The 12,305-nt window shown below is 42.2% G+C and overlaps 1 long non-coding RNA gene across 1 annotated transcript; it reads left to right on the plus strand.

Annotated features, from left to right (window-relative positions):
- Nucleotides 1–599: 599 nt before the first annotated feature.
- Nucleotides 600–4,821, plus strand: LOC110509569 (uncharacterized). Its single transcript, XR_002471447.3, has 4 exons — nucleotides 600–3,197; nucleotides 3,424–3,614; nucleotides 3,913–4,011; nucleotides 4,541–4,821. It is a non-coding gene; the product is annotated as an uncharacterized LOC110509569 (long non-coding RNA).
- Nucleotides 4,822–12,305: the final 7,484 nt, after the last annotated feature.

Here is a 12,305-nt window from a genome sequence, read left to right on the forward strand (position 1 = left end):
TTAGGTCAACATTGGATCATTCAGAGATCCTCACTGAACTTCTGGAGAGAGTTTGCTGCACTGAAAGTAAAGGGGCTGAATAATTTTGCACGCCCAATTTTTCAGTTTTTGATTTGTTAAAAAAGTTTGAAATACCCAATAAATGTCGTTCCACTTGGTTGATTCTTCACAAAAAAATACAGTTTTATATCTTTATGTTTGAAGCCTGAAATGTGGCAAAAGGTCGCAAAGTTCAAGGGGGCCGAATACTTTCGCAAGGCACTGTACATAGACATGGAATCACTGGCCACTTTAATAATGGAACACTAGTCGTAATGTTTCCATACTGCTTTACTCATATCACATTCAGGAGAAGACCCAGATGCAGACAGTGTCGAAGTAACAAAAGTTTATTACTAGAACAGGGGGCAGGCAAAATGACAATTCAAGGGCAGGCAGAGGTCAGTAATCCAGATCAGAGTCCATAAGGCACAGAACGGCAGGCAGTCTCGGGGTCAGGGCAGGCAGAGGTCAATAATCCAGGGTAGTGTGACAAGGTGCAGAACGGCAGTCAGGATCAGGGCAGGCAGAATGGTCAAAACCGGGAAACTAGAAAAAGACAGAGGAACTCTGCCCAGAAGGCCAGCATCCTGGAGTCGCCTCTTCACTGTTGACTTTGAGACTGGTGTTTTGCGGCTACTATTTAATGAATCTGCGAGTTGAGGACTTGTGAGGCATCTGTTTCTCAAACTAGACACTTGAATGTAATTGTCGTCTTGCTCAGTTGTGCACCGGGGCCTCCCACTCCTCTTTCTATTCTTGTTAGAGCCAGTTTGCGCTGTTCTGTGAAGGGAGTAGTACACAGCGTTGTACGAGGTCTTCAGTTTCTTGGCAATTTCTCGCATGGAGTAGCCTTCATTTCTCAGAACAAGAATAGACTGACGAGTTCCAGTAGAAAGTTCTTTGTGGCTGGCCATTTTTACCCTGTAATCAAACCCACAAATAAGCAGAACAGTTTTCAGCTGTGCTAACATAATTACAAATGGAGTGATGGTTGCTGATAATGGGCCGCTGTACGCCTATTGTAACGAGTGTGCTGAGAATCGGGAAAGAAGTTCAGGGAGTGAGTGTTTCAATAAATAAAAGCAACAATAAACACGAAGCACAAACAACGCACCGACATGAAAACAGTCAATAACACCTGCGGAAAGAACCAAAGGTAGTGACAAATATAGGGAAGATAATCAAGGAAGTGATGGAGTCCTGGTGAATGTCATGAGGGGCAGGTGCGCGAGATGATGGTGACAGGTGTGCGGGATAATCAGCAGCCTGATGACCTAGAGGCTGGAGATGGATTTTGTGTGACACCTATGTAGATATTCCATAAAAAACAGCTGTTTCCAGCTACAATAGTCATTTACAACAATAACAATGTATACACTGCATTTCTGATCAATTTGATGTCATTGTAATGGACAATTTTTTTTGTAATGGACATTTCTAAGTGACCCCAAACTTTTGAATGGCAGTGTATCTGTTTCTTAATTCCATTATTTTACTTTTAGATTTGTGTGAATTGTTAGATACTACTGTATTGTTGGAGCTAGTAACATGAAGCAATTCGCTACACAAGGAATGACATCTGCTTAATATGTGTACAGTATGTGACCAATACAATTTAATTTATAATACCCTGAGCACTTACATCTGCATTTGAATCACTTGAATCACTTGTGTTTGAAGAGTCAATCCGATAACGAAACGAAACCTAGAGAGGCATAGACAGGAATGTAACAAAACCAACATAATTTCCTAAATACCTGTTCAACACAACACATTTCTGGCTATAACATCCCATAACTTTGCAACCTGTTGAACTGACCCATGGTTCTTCAGAAGGCACACCTCCCAGGTGAGCAAGATACTATACAATACACTCTAAGCATATGATGTAAGTATGACCTACAGCAATTCAGAGAGAGAAAGAGAGAGAGAGATGTGTGCTGTCCAATGTCTAGAGCAGGGCAGGGGGAGGAGTGAGACCGTGTGAGGGACTTCATTCTTGAGCACTGCCGTTGAACTTGACAATAAAAAGCATAACGTTCTCAGATAAGCTTTTCCTGTTCTGATTTAACATATTCATGGACTGTGAGAAGAGTTTCTCAACATCCACAGATGTGGTGGGGAGCCACAAATAAAGAGAAGCAATGCGGGCCCCAGTTTGCAGCCTGTCTTTCAGCTCCTGCCCACCAGTCCACTGCTCTCACCTGTCTGGCATCAGTTTTGTTTATTGACATGTAGTTGTGCCACTCCTCTTCAGAAACCTCACTCAAAGCAGGGATGATGGGCACATAGTCCTTCCTCTCTTTCCTGGACCCTTCCACTCGTGCTGGATCGAATATGTAAAGAAAGCTAGTCCCTGGTGCCTTTCCATCACAGCCTGTAGCTTAATGGCACATTCTCCATGGCAAACTTAAGGAGCTCTGCACACACATCTCTCTCTTGCTCTGGAAGTTCCTCCAGCTGAGTGGTGGTGCCAGTCATCTGCCTCTGCCTTGCTACCATACTCCAAGACGTGTAGGTTCTGCAACTTGTTGCCGATGTTGTGGGCTTATGGCTCTGATGTCTTCTCCAGCTTCTTAAGGAAGACCACTAACTCCAAACTGTGGTCAATGATGAACACATAGGCCTTTAGCGAGGACTTGTGATTCCCCAGCAGCTGGGGCAGGTGGTGGGCCCATACCTTCCAGACCTACGCCTGCATGAGCAGGGTCTGAACCCAGATGAAAGCCACCAATAGGAAGCTCAGAGAGACAGGGAACCCTGTGCAGTTCTTCGAAAGGTCCGTCTACAGCAACAGGTATGGACAAACCAGACATTTCACCAGGAGAGTCATGTCTTCTTTAATATGATACGAAGGATAGGGTTTAGAATTCTATAACAATGGAAATAATTATCCCCTCCAAAAACATTGCTGTAAGTATGTGTTAGTATCTGTACAGCTTCCACAAGTGCCTCTAAGCACACCCCTCTCATTTGTCCTATGTTGTTGTTCTGTCTGTGTCCAGATACATCTTTGCAGCGAACCTGTATGAGAATGAGAGTCTGAACGAGACAGAGTGGTCTATCTACCAGGACTGGCACGGCTGGCTCCACAAACAGTTTTTTAAAAATGCATCGCGCTGGACGGCATCATCTACCTTCAAGCCGCACCAGAGGTCTAACTTAACCTCGATACATGTTTGTTAGAAACCTATCGTAGCAAAACATATCAGTTGCATTGTAGTAGATTACATAATGTAGCCTATTGGCTTTTTACTAGTACTGCCATACACCTTATGCAAAAAAGAAAGAAAGAAAAATGTACATTTTACATTAATGTGCACTTTTACCTGTGTAGTAACACTGCATTTAAAATGGTACTTCTCGTGTGTTTGTGTGTAGAGATGCATGGAGAGGCTACATCTGAGAGGCAGAGAGGAGGAGCAGGGCATTCCTCTGGAGTACCTGGAGAAACTCCACTTCAAACACGAGAGCTGGCTGCAGCACAAAACCATGTGGCGAGAGAGGGAGGAAGGAAGTGTTGATGGGATTGTGAACGAGGAAGGGAGTGTTAAGGAAGGGAGTAGGTTGAGGTACGGACGTGCGTGTGTGTGGGAGCATTAAATAAAAAGCTTACATTTTGACATTTCTATACTACTAACATGTTTTAGAGCTGTATGAGACAGGAAACAGGCTTGTTCCTCAGGTCTATTTTGAGCTGTGAATTTCCTTACAAAGATGGAAATGTACTTGAAATAACAAGGAAACAACCAGTAAATAGCCTGACCTGAGAAAATATGTTTATTGCATAAGCATTATGTGTGTGCGTGCATGTGCGTTGTTGAAGTCACTAAACGTATGTCTCTATTCCCTCCTGGTCCTTACGCACAGCATGGTATAGGAGTATCTGATTGACACGCCCATTCTGACGCTGGATATCAACAACATTTTTAAATGGGACAAGGTCAAGGGTGCCGACATGGTGGAAAGGTAAGAAGTTGTATCAAACCCATTTGTTTTAAACAATGTCTTTAAATGGAAATTGGTTAATATTTTTAATGAAGCAGTGTCTTTCAGAAATAGAAAGATGTGACTATATTTAGCTGTTATTTTGTTAAGGTGATTTATGAATGCATACTGTTTGGAGGACACCGGTAGTAGTGAAAAACATCCTGTTATCACTGAGTACAGTCCAGGTTATTAGTAGAGGGATGTTGATAAAGACACACACACACGCATGTTTCACTTATGGAAATGAGGCCTGAAGAACTGCTAATGTAGCTGTTTCACGTTGAAGGTAAACACCAATGCTTTGCCTGATATCATAAAGCCAATTAGTAAAACACACACACCTATTGCTTCCTGTCCAGTTGAAGCGCTGTCATCCTTTGGCACGTCCAAGCTTAGCTCCACATTGGGTCCACATCAAACACTTGCACTGACCTGACAAACAATTTACACTGACACTACAATCCATATTCATTATGTGCTAACAGCTTGTTATGTGATTTTCTTCCAGGTCAAAGAGTTTCTCAGTACATTGTAAACACCAGCAGATGACCATCATAGCCTGCTCTGGATGTGGAACTTGTTTTGAAATGAATGATGTCAATTATTTTTTATATTATATTTAAAGCATTTGAAATGTATCGACCTGCATGGGTACCTGCATGGGTAAACACAATATGATACGTTTGTATAGCTTGGAAGGGGAAAAAACCTGAATATGTGTTTCTTTATTAGAAATCATTTGTGCTGTTTTTATAAACGTCTAAAATAATAAAGGGCTACCAGTATAAAGGAACCTAAGGAAGTTTTCTGTGATTCTTGAGCAAACAAAAATTCCCCGTAGGTCTCTGAGAAGTTTACCTGAAGTGCTGTGAACAGCAAATGCCCACAAAATGGAGCTAGGCCTACTCAACTACATGTCTAGATGACCCGTCTGAGCCCAATGGTCTGAGCAAGGCCCTGGCCGGGCAGTCCACAATCCAGATTTTCATGCAAAATATTCATATTTTCCCCACCAGTGGTGTTTCCACCAAACTGACTTGTTGCAGTATAAAAATCAGTGCGTGATGAGGTAGTGCACAATAAAATGTACTTTTTCGCTTAAGTTTTCATGTACCGAATAGTTTTGTCGCAAAAACTGTCGGTATTGTTGAATGAAAAGCATTTTAAATGTTTAGATAGCAAATGGTGCTACTCTGGCCTTGGCACATGCTCTCTATAGCCAACAACTCGCAGATACAATGCAGAAACCAAACCACATGATTTGAATGAAACGTGTTTTAATAAACATGAAAAGGTGAATGTAAGAAGTGCTCATCATTTCAAATAGGTTACATTATTAAACAACATATAAACACTCGAAATAGAGCCTAATAAGGAATACAAATGTATTATTTAGGCTATATTATTTCAATTATTTCAAGGCTATAGCCTACAAAGAAATACATTGTGAAGCATTTGCGAGTGCGACACTAGGCTGGTAGGGACATAAAGCCTCGGCATTTAAACAACATTTTGTTGTATTAACTAATTCTAGTCTATAAATAGCGCATATAAACTGTGATTTACATTTGCCAGGCATACCCTGAATTCGTGAATTAAGCGCTACTGAATTGGAGTTGGAGTGGGCACGAAGGCTGCTCCAGCGTTTGGGAATCTCGCTCTGCGCTTCCGCTCTGCTCACATACTCTGGCGGTTAGGCTAATATACATGATGATATTATGTCAAGCATTGACCATCATGTCACCAGAATAAGACCCTGTATATTTATTGGAAAGGAGCCTCAAACTCATAATCGTGCACTTTCACCACCTTGTGAAGTTCATAATGTATTTAATCTGTAGCCTAATAAACTGCATGGTTTACGGAGTCGTAGTGGGAGGACCATACACCATGTCATTGCGTGACTCCCAAATTTCGATGTGATGGTTATATCAATATTTGAGCTATATACGTTTCCACCGCGCTATCTCGCATAATACCTTTTACCTACACAAAAAGATCCCACCATGTCGAACCAACAAATTATCTGTCGGCATGTATAAATTGTACCGAAACTTCCTGTTTCCATCACAGCTGTCAGGATTTAAAAAATATAAGGTATGACTTTACTCGCATAAAAACTATGGATGGAAACGTGGTTACACACCAACCAATCTGTTATTACACAATTACTGTACTTGTAAATTAGTTGATGATCAGAGCATCAGTGAAAAGCCTTGATCAAGCTGGCCCCTGTGAATAAACAGAAACTGCCGGTATTCTACACAATAAAAGTTTGTGTCACAAATGTAAATGTGTAGGGTACTAGGGCTAACTAGCCCCCTGGGGTAAATGGCCCCCTCCCCTGTAATTCACATTAAGACCACAAGATGTCACCAAATTATTTCCCCAACACTTTCCCTGTCTGCCACTGCTGTTACTCAACAAAAATGTCCTCTATGTCATCACTTTTGGCGATATCAACAAAATGACTTTGTGGTAAATTGATCAATTATTTTTGCAATTTTAGATATATTGTATATTGCAATGAAGATCTATAATTGTTTTTTAAATGTACAAGTAGGAAAGCCTTACAATAAATAATCCACTTGTTTAGAGAGAAATATTTCAATAATTTTTGAGTAAGTAATATTATGTTGAATGAGTGTTTTATGGTTATGAATGTCTTTCTACCTGTCATTTAGACAATGACCAGCCCAGTTAGCGCTAGTTTATGCTAACTTGCTATCTAGCAACTTCACTAATAGTAAATGCTAGCCAGCTTGCTAGTTAGCATAAGCAGATAGGAGGGTTAGCGATCAACCTTACAATGAGATCGTCTGAGGTAAAATACATAACATAACTGCAGTTGTAAATGTTTCCACTAGTGACTGATAGTATTTCAATTAATTTGACTTTATAGACTTTTAGTGATTTTAAACAGCATTTTATGTCATATATATATATTTTTTAACCTTTATTTAACTAGGCAAGTCAGTTAAGTACAAATGCTTATTTACAATGACGGCCTACACCGGCCAAACCCGGACGACGCTGGGCAAATTGTGCGCCACCCAATCACGGCCTGTTGTGATACAGCTTGGATTCGAACAAGGGTGTCTGTAGTGACACCTCTAGCACTGAGCGGCAGTGCCTTAGACTGCTGCGCCACTGGAGCTGTATAGCTAGATAGCTAGCTACATTTTTAAGAGAGAGTTTTTCAATTGGCATCTCTCCCCATTTTCAGTCACATGTGGGGACTGGATTAGGTTTGAGCAGTTCAGGCGGTGGGCTCATTACTGGGGATAGCTTTATTTGTGACCTACAATGTATGTACAAATTAGAATTGGCAATAGCAGAGCATAAGATAGTTGCCACGTCAATGTTACACCGAATTAATTAGTGAAGTTATTGTTGTTAAATGTTATATTCCAATGTTATTAGTTATATTCCATTCCAATGAATACATTTTTTTAATGAATTAAAAACAACTTTGAAAACCGTTTGCTCCTGAATGTAATTTGAAAGGCTGCTGGGATTTACAATCTTGCGTTATTCAAATAATATTTAGCGCAATTATACATAATGGGTTGCATGGAAAAGGAACAAAGAAAGAAAGAAAAAATAAAATTAATGTGCAGGTGAGATAAAAAGAGGAGCTTTACATCAAATCTCCTCATATTGGGGATATTAATGGTGACGTGCAACAGCATTTACTCCCCATATTTTATTTAAATAATTAAAATAAGACATCTTGACATAGATTTGAAGTATTACTTACTAAATCACTTCTAAATAAAACAGATTAAATAGATTTTAACACACCTGTGTGAAACCCTATGCCATAATCTTCTACCGGGGTAATTTGGCACCCTCGGTGGCCAGTTACACCATGGGGAGGGGGGCAGTTACCCCGGTTCTTAAAAAAAAACACCACTTTTCTAAAAAAAATTGTAAACTGTAGCTATTATTTCCCTTTGGAGTTTATTCGTCTAAGCATGACCTTCATTCACATACCAATGTTTTTCCAAACATTTATTTTTTGTGTCAGAAATTAGACATTGTTCTTAGGGGGGGATAATTACCCCAGTAGCCTACCTGTAAAATAGACCTTTCATGTGCATAAAAACACAGTGTCCAAAACATTAAGAACACCTGCTCTTTCCATGACATAGACTGACCAGGTGAAAGCTGTGTGTGATCTCTTATTGATGTCACTTGTTAAATCCATTTCAATCAGTGTAGATGTAGGACAGAAGACATGGATTGAGTATGTGTGCCATTCAGAGGGTGAATGTGCAAGACAAAATATTTAAGTGCCTTTGAACGGGGTATGGCAGTAGGTGCCAGGCGCACCGGTTTGTCCAGAACTGCAACGCTGCTGGGTTTTTCACATTCAACAGTTTCCCGTGTGTATCAAGAATGGTCCACCACCCAAAGGACATTGAGCCAACTTGACACAACTGTGAGAAACATTGAAGTCAACATGGGCCAGCATCCCTGTGGAACGCTTTCGACACCTTGTAGAGTCCATGCCCCGACGAATTGAGGCTGTTCTGAGGGCAAACTGGGAGTTGCAACTCAATATTAGAAAGGTGTTCCTAATGTTTGGTACACTCAGTGTATAGATGAGCTTTGAGTGCAGGCAGTTTAAAGGTTCCATTTGGTACAATAACACAATCTTTAAGTTTTAAATGTTTATTATCAAATGAGGTGAGAAGGGAGGTAAAGGCAAAAAAGGCCATGGTGGCAAGGTAAATACAATATAGCAAGTAAAACACTGGAATGGTAGTTTTGCAATGGAAGAATGTGCAAAGTAGAAATAAAAATAATGGGGTGCAAAGGAGCTAAATAAATAAATAAATTAAATACAGTTGGGAAAGAGGTAGTTGTTTGGGCTAAATTATAGGTGGGCTATGTACAGGTGCAGTAATATGTGAGCTGCTCTGACAGTTGGTGCTTAAAGCTAGTGAGGGAGATAAGTGTTTCTTGTTTTACTTGTATTTAAGAGCAATTGGAGGTCACGGAAGGAGAGTTGTATGGCATTGAAGCTTGCCTGGAGGGTTGTTAACACAGTGTCCAAAGAAGGGCCGGAAGTATACAGAATGGTGTCGTCTGCGTAGAGGTGGATCAGAGACTCACCAGCAGCAAGAGCGACCTCATTGATGTATACAGAGAAGAGAGTCGGTCCAAGAATTGAACCCTGTGGCACCCCCATAGAGACTGCCAAAGGTCCGGACAACAGACCCTCCGATTTGACACACTGAACTCTATCAGAGAAGTAGTTGGTGAACCAGGCGAGGCAATCATTTGAGAAACCAAGGCTGTTGAGTCTGCCGATGAGGATGTGGTGATTGACAGAGTCGAAAGCCTTGGCCAGATCAATGAATACGGCTGCACAGTAATATTTCTTATCGATGGCGGTTAAGATATCGTTTAGGACCTTGAGCGTGGCTGAGGTGCACCCATGACCAGCTCTGAAACCAGATTGCATAGCAGAGAAGGTATGGTGAGATTCGAAATGGTCGGTAATCTGTTTGTTGACTTGGCTTTCGAAGACCTTAGAAAGGCATAGTAGGATAGATATAGGTCTGTAGCAGTTTGGGTCAAGAGTGTCCCCCCCTTTGAAAAGGGGGATGACCGCAGCTGCTTTCCAATCTTTGGGAATCTCAGACAGAAAGAGAGGTTGAACAGGCTAGTAATAGGGGTGGCAACAATTTCGGCAGATAATTTTAGAAAGAAAGGGTCCAGATTGTCTAGCCCGGCTGATTTGTAGGGGTCCAGATTTTGCAGCTCTTTCAGAACATCAGCTGAATGGATTTGGGAGAAGGAGAAATGGGGAAGGCTTGGGCGAGTTGCTGTTGGGGGTGCGTTGCTGTTGACATGGGTAGGAGTAGCCAGGTGGAAAGCATGGCCAGCCGTAGAAAAATGCTTATTGAAATTCTCAATTATGGTGGATTTATCAGTGGTGACAGTGTTTCCTATCTTCAGTGCAGTGGGCAGCTGGGAGGAGGTGTTCTCATGGACTTTACAGTGTCCCAGAACTTTGAGTTAGTGTTGCAAGAAGCAAATTTCTGCTTGAAAAAGCTAGCCTTGGCTTTTCTAACTGCCTGTGTATAATGGTTTCTAGCTTCCCTGAACAGCTGCACATCACGGGGGCTGTTCGATGCTAATGCAGAACGCCATAGGATGTTTTTGTGTTGGTTAAGGGCAGTCAGGTCTGGGGAGAACCAAGGGCTATATCTATTCCTGGTTCTAAATTTCTTGAATGGGGCATGTTTATTTAAGATGGTTAGGAAGGCATTTAAAAAAAATATCCAGGCATCCTCTACTGACGGGATGAGGTCAATATCCTTCCAGGATACCCCGGCCAGGTCGATTAGAAAGGTCTGCTCGCTGAAGTGTTTCAGGGAGCGTTTTACAGTGATGAGAGGAGGTCGTTTGACCGCTGACCCATTACGGATGCAGGCAATGAGGCAGTGATCGCTGAGATCTTGGTTGAAGACAGCAGAGGTGTATTTAGAGGGGAAGTTGGTTAGGATGATATCTATGAGGGTGCCCGTGTTTAAGGCTTTGGGGAGGTACCTGGTAGGTTCATTGACAATTTGTGTGAGATTGAGGTTTAGATTGTAGGAGTTTAGATTGTAGGATGGCTGGGGTGTTAAGCATGTTCCAGTTTAGGTCGCCTAGCAGCACGAGCTCTGAAGATAGATGGGGGGCAATCAGTTCACATATGGTGTCCAGAGCACAGCTGGGGGCAGAGGGTGGTCTATAGCAGGCGGCAACGGTGAGAGACTTGTTTTTAGAGAGGTGGATTTTTAAAAGTAGAAGTTCAAATTGTTTGGGTACAGACCTGGATAGTAGGACAGAACTCTGCAGGCTCTCTTTGCAGTAGATTGCAACACCGCCCCCTTTGGCAGTTCTATCTTGTCTGAAAATGTTGTAGTTTGGAATTAAAATGTCTGAATTTTTGGTGGTCTTCCTAAGCCAGGATTCAGACACAGCTAGAACATCCGGGTTGGCAGAGTGTGCTAAAGCAGTGAATAGAACAAACTTAGGGAGGAGGCTTCTAATGTTAACATGCATGAAACCAAGGCTATTATGGTTACAGAAGTCGTCAAAAGAGAGCGCCTGGGGAATAGGAGTGGAGCTAGGCACTGCAGGGCCTGGATTCACCTCTACATTGCCAGAGGAACATAGGAGGAGTAGAATAAGGGTGCGGCTAAAAGCAATAAGAATTGGTCGTCTAGAACGTCTGGAACAGAGAGTAAAAGGAGGTTTCTGGGGGCGATAAAATAGCATCAAGGTATAATGTACAGACAAAGGTAAGGTAGGATGTGAATACAGTGGAGGTAAACCTAGGTATTGAGTGATGAAGAGAGAGATATTGTCTCTAGAAACATCATTGAAACCAGGAGATGTCATTGCATGTGTGGGTGGTGGAACTAATAGGTTGGATAAGGTATAGTGAGCAGGACTAGAGGCTCTACAGTGAAATAAGCCAATAAACATTAACCAGAACAGCAATGGACAAGACATATTGACATTAAGGAGAGGCATGCTTAGTCGAGTGATCAAAAGGGTCCAGTGAGTGGAGAGGTTGGTTGAGGTTCACGCGATTTAGACAGCTAGCCAGGCCATCGGTAGCAAGCTAGCATAGGATGGAGGTATGTTGTTGGCCACCTCTTGCGTTCGGTCAGTAGATTAGTGGGTTTCCGTGTGGTAGAGGGGATTAATCCAAATCACACAACAACAAAAATAAGAACAATAGATATAGTTATAGAGGCCCGAGAAGAAAACATAATAATAATAAAAATAAATAAATTGTCCGATTGTCTATTCAGATAGCAGCCGGTAAGACAGCTAACGGTTAGCGGGCCGCAGATGGGCGTTCAGGTAACGTCGCGACGGAGGAGCCAGCCGGATCTCCTTCAGGTAGATAACGTCGGCAGTCCAGTTGTGAAGGCCCGCTGGGGCTCCGCGTAGGCAGTAAAACGGGTCCGGATAGGTGACTGCAGCCCAGGAGTGAATGATGGAACTCAGGAGTGATTGACGGAGCTGGCTAGCACCGGAATAATTGATGTTTGCTCCGGAATCGACGAAAGCCGATTGTCACACGGATAGCAGCTAGCTAGCTGTGAGATCCGGGTATGAATGTCCAGAGAGCAGTTGAAATCCAGGGACATGGAGAGAAAAATTGGTCCGGTATGTTCCGTTCCGAACCGCGCTGCGCCGTACAAAACTGGCGATGGATTTTTGATAGATTTTCGAGCTAAAGGATAGCTGATGACCAC

Source organism: Oncorhynchus mykiss, chromosome 29 (genome assembly GCF_057628025.1).
Source record: "Oncorhynchus mykiss isolate SJ-2025 chromosome 29, ASM5762802v1, whole genome shotgun sequence".
Classification (NCBI taxonomy): Eukaryota; Metazoa; Chordata; class Actinopteri; order Salmoniformes; family Salmonidae; genus Oncorhynchus; species Oncorhynchus mykiss.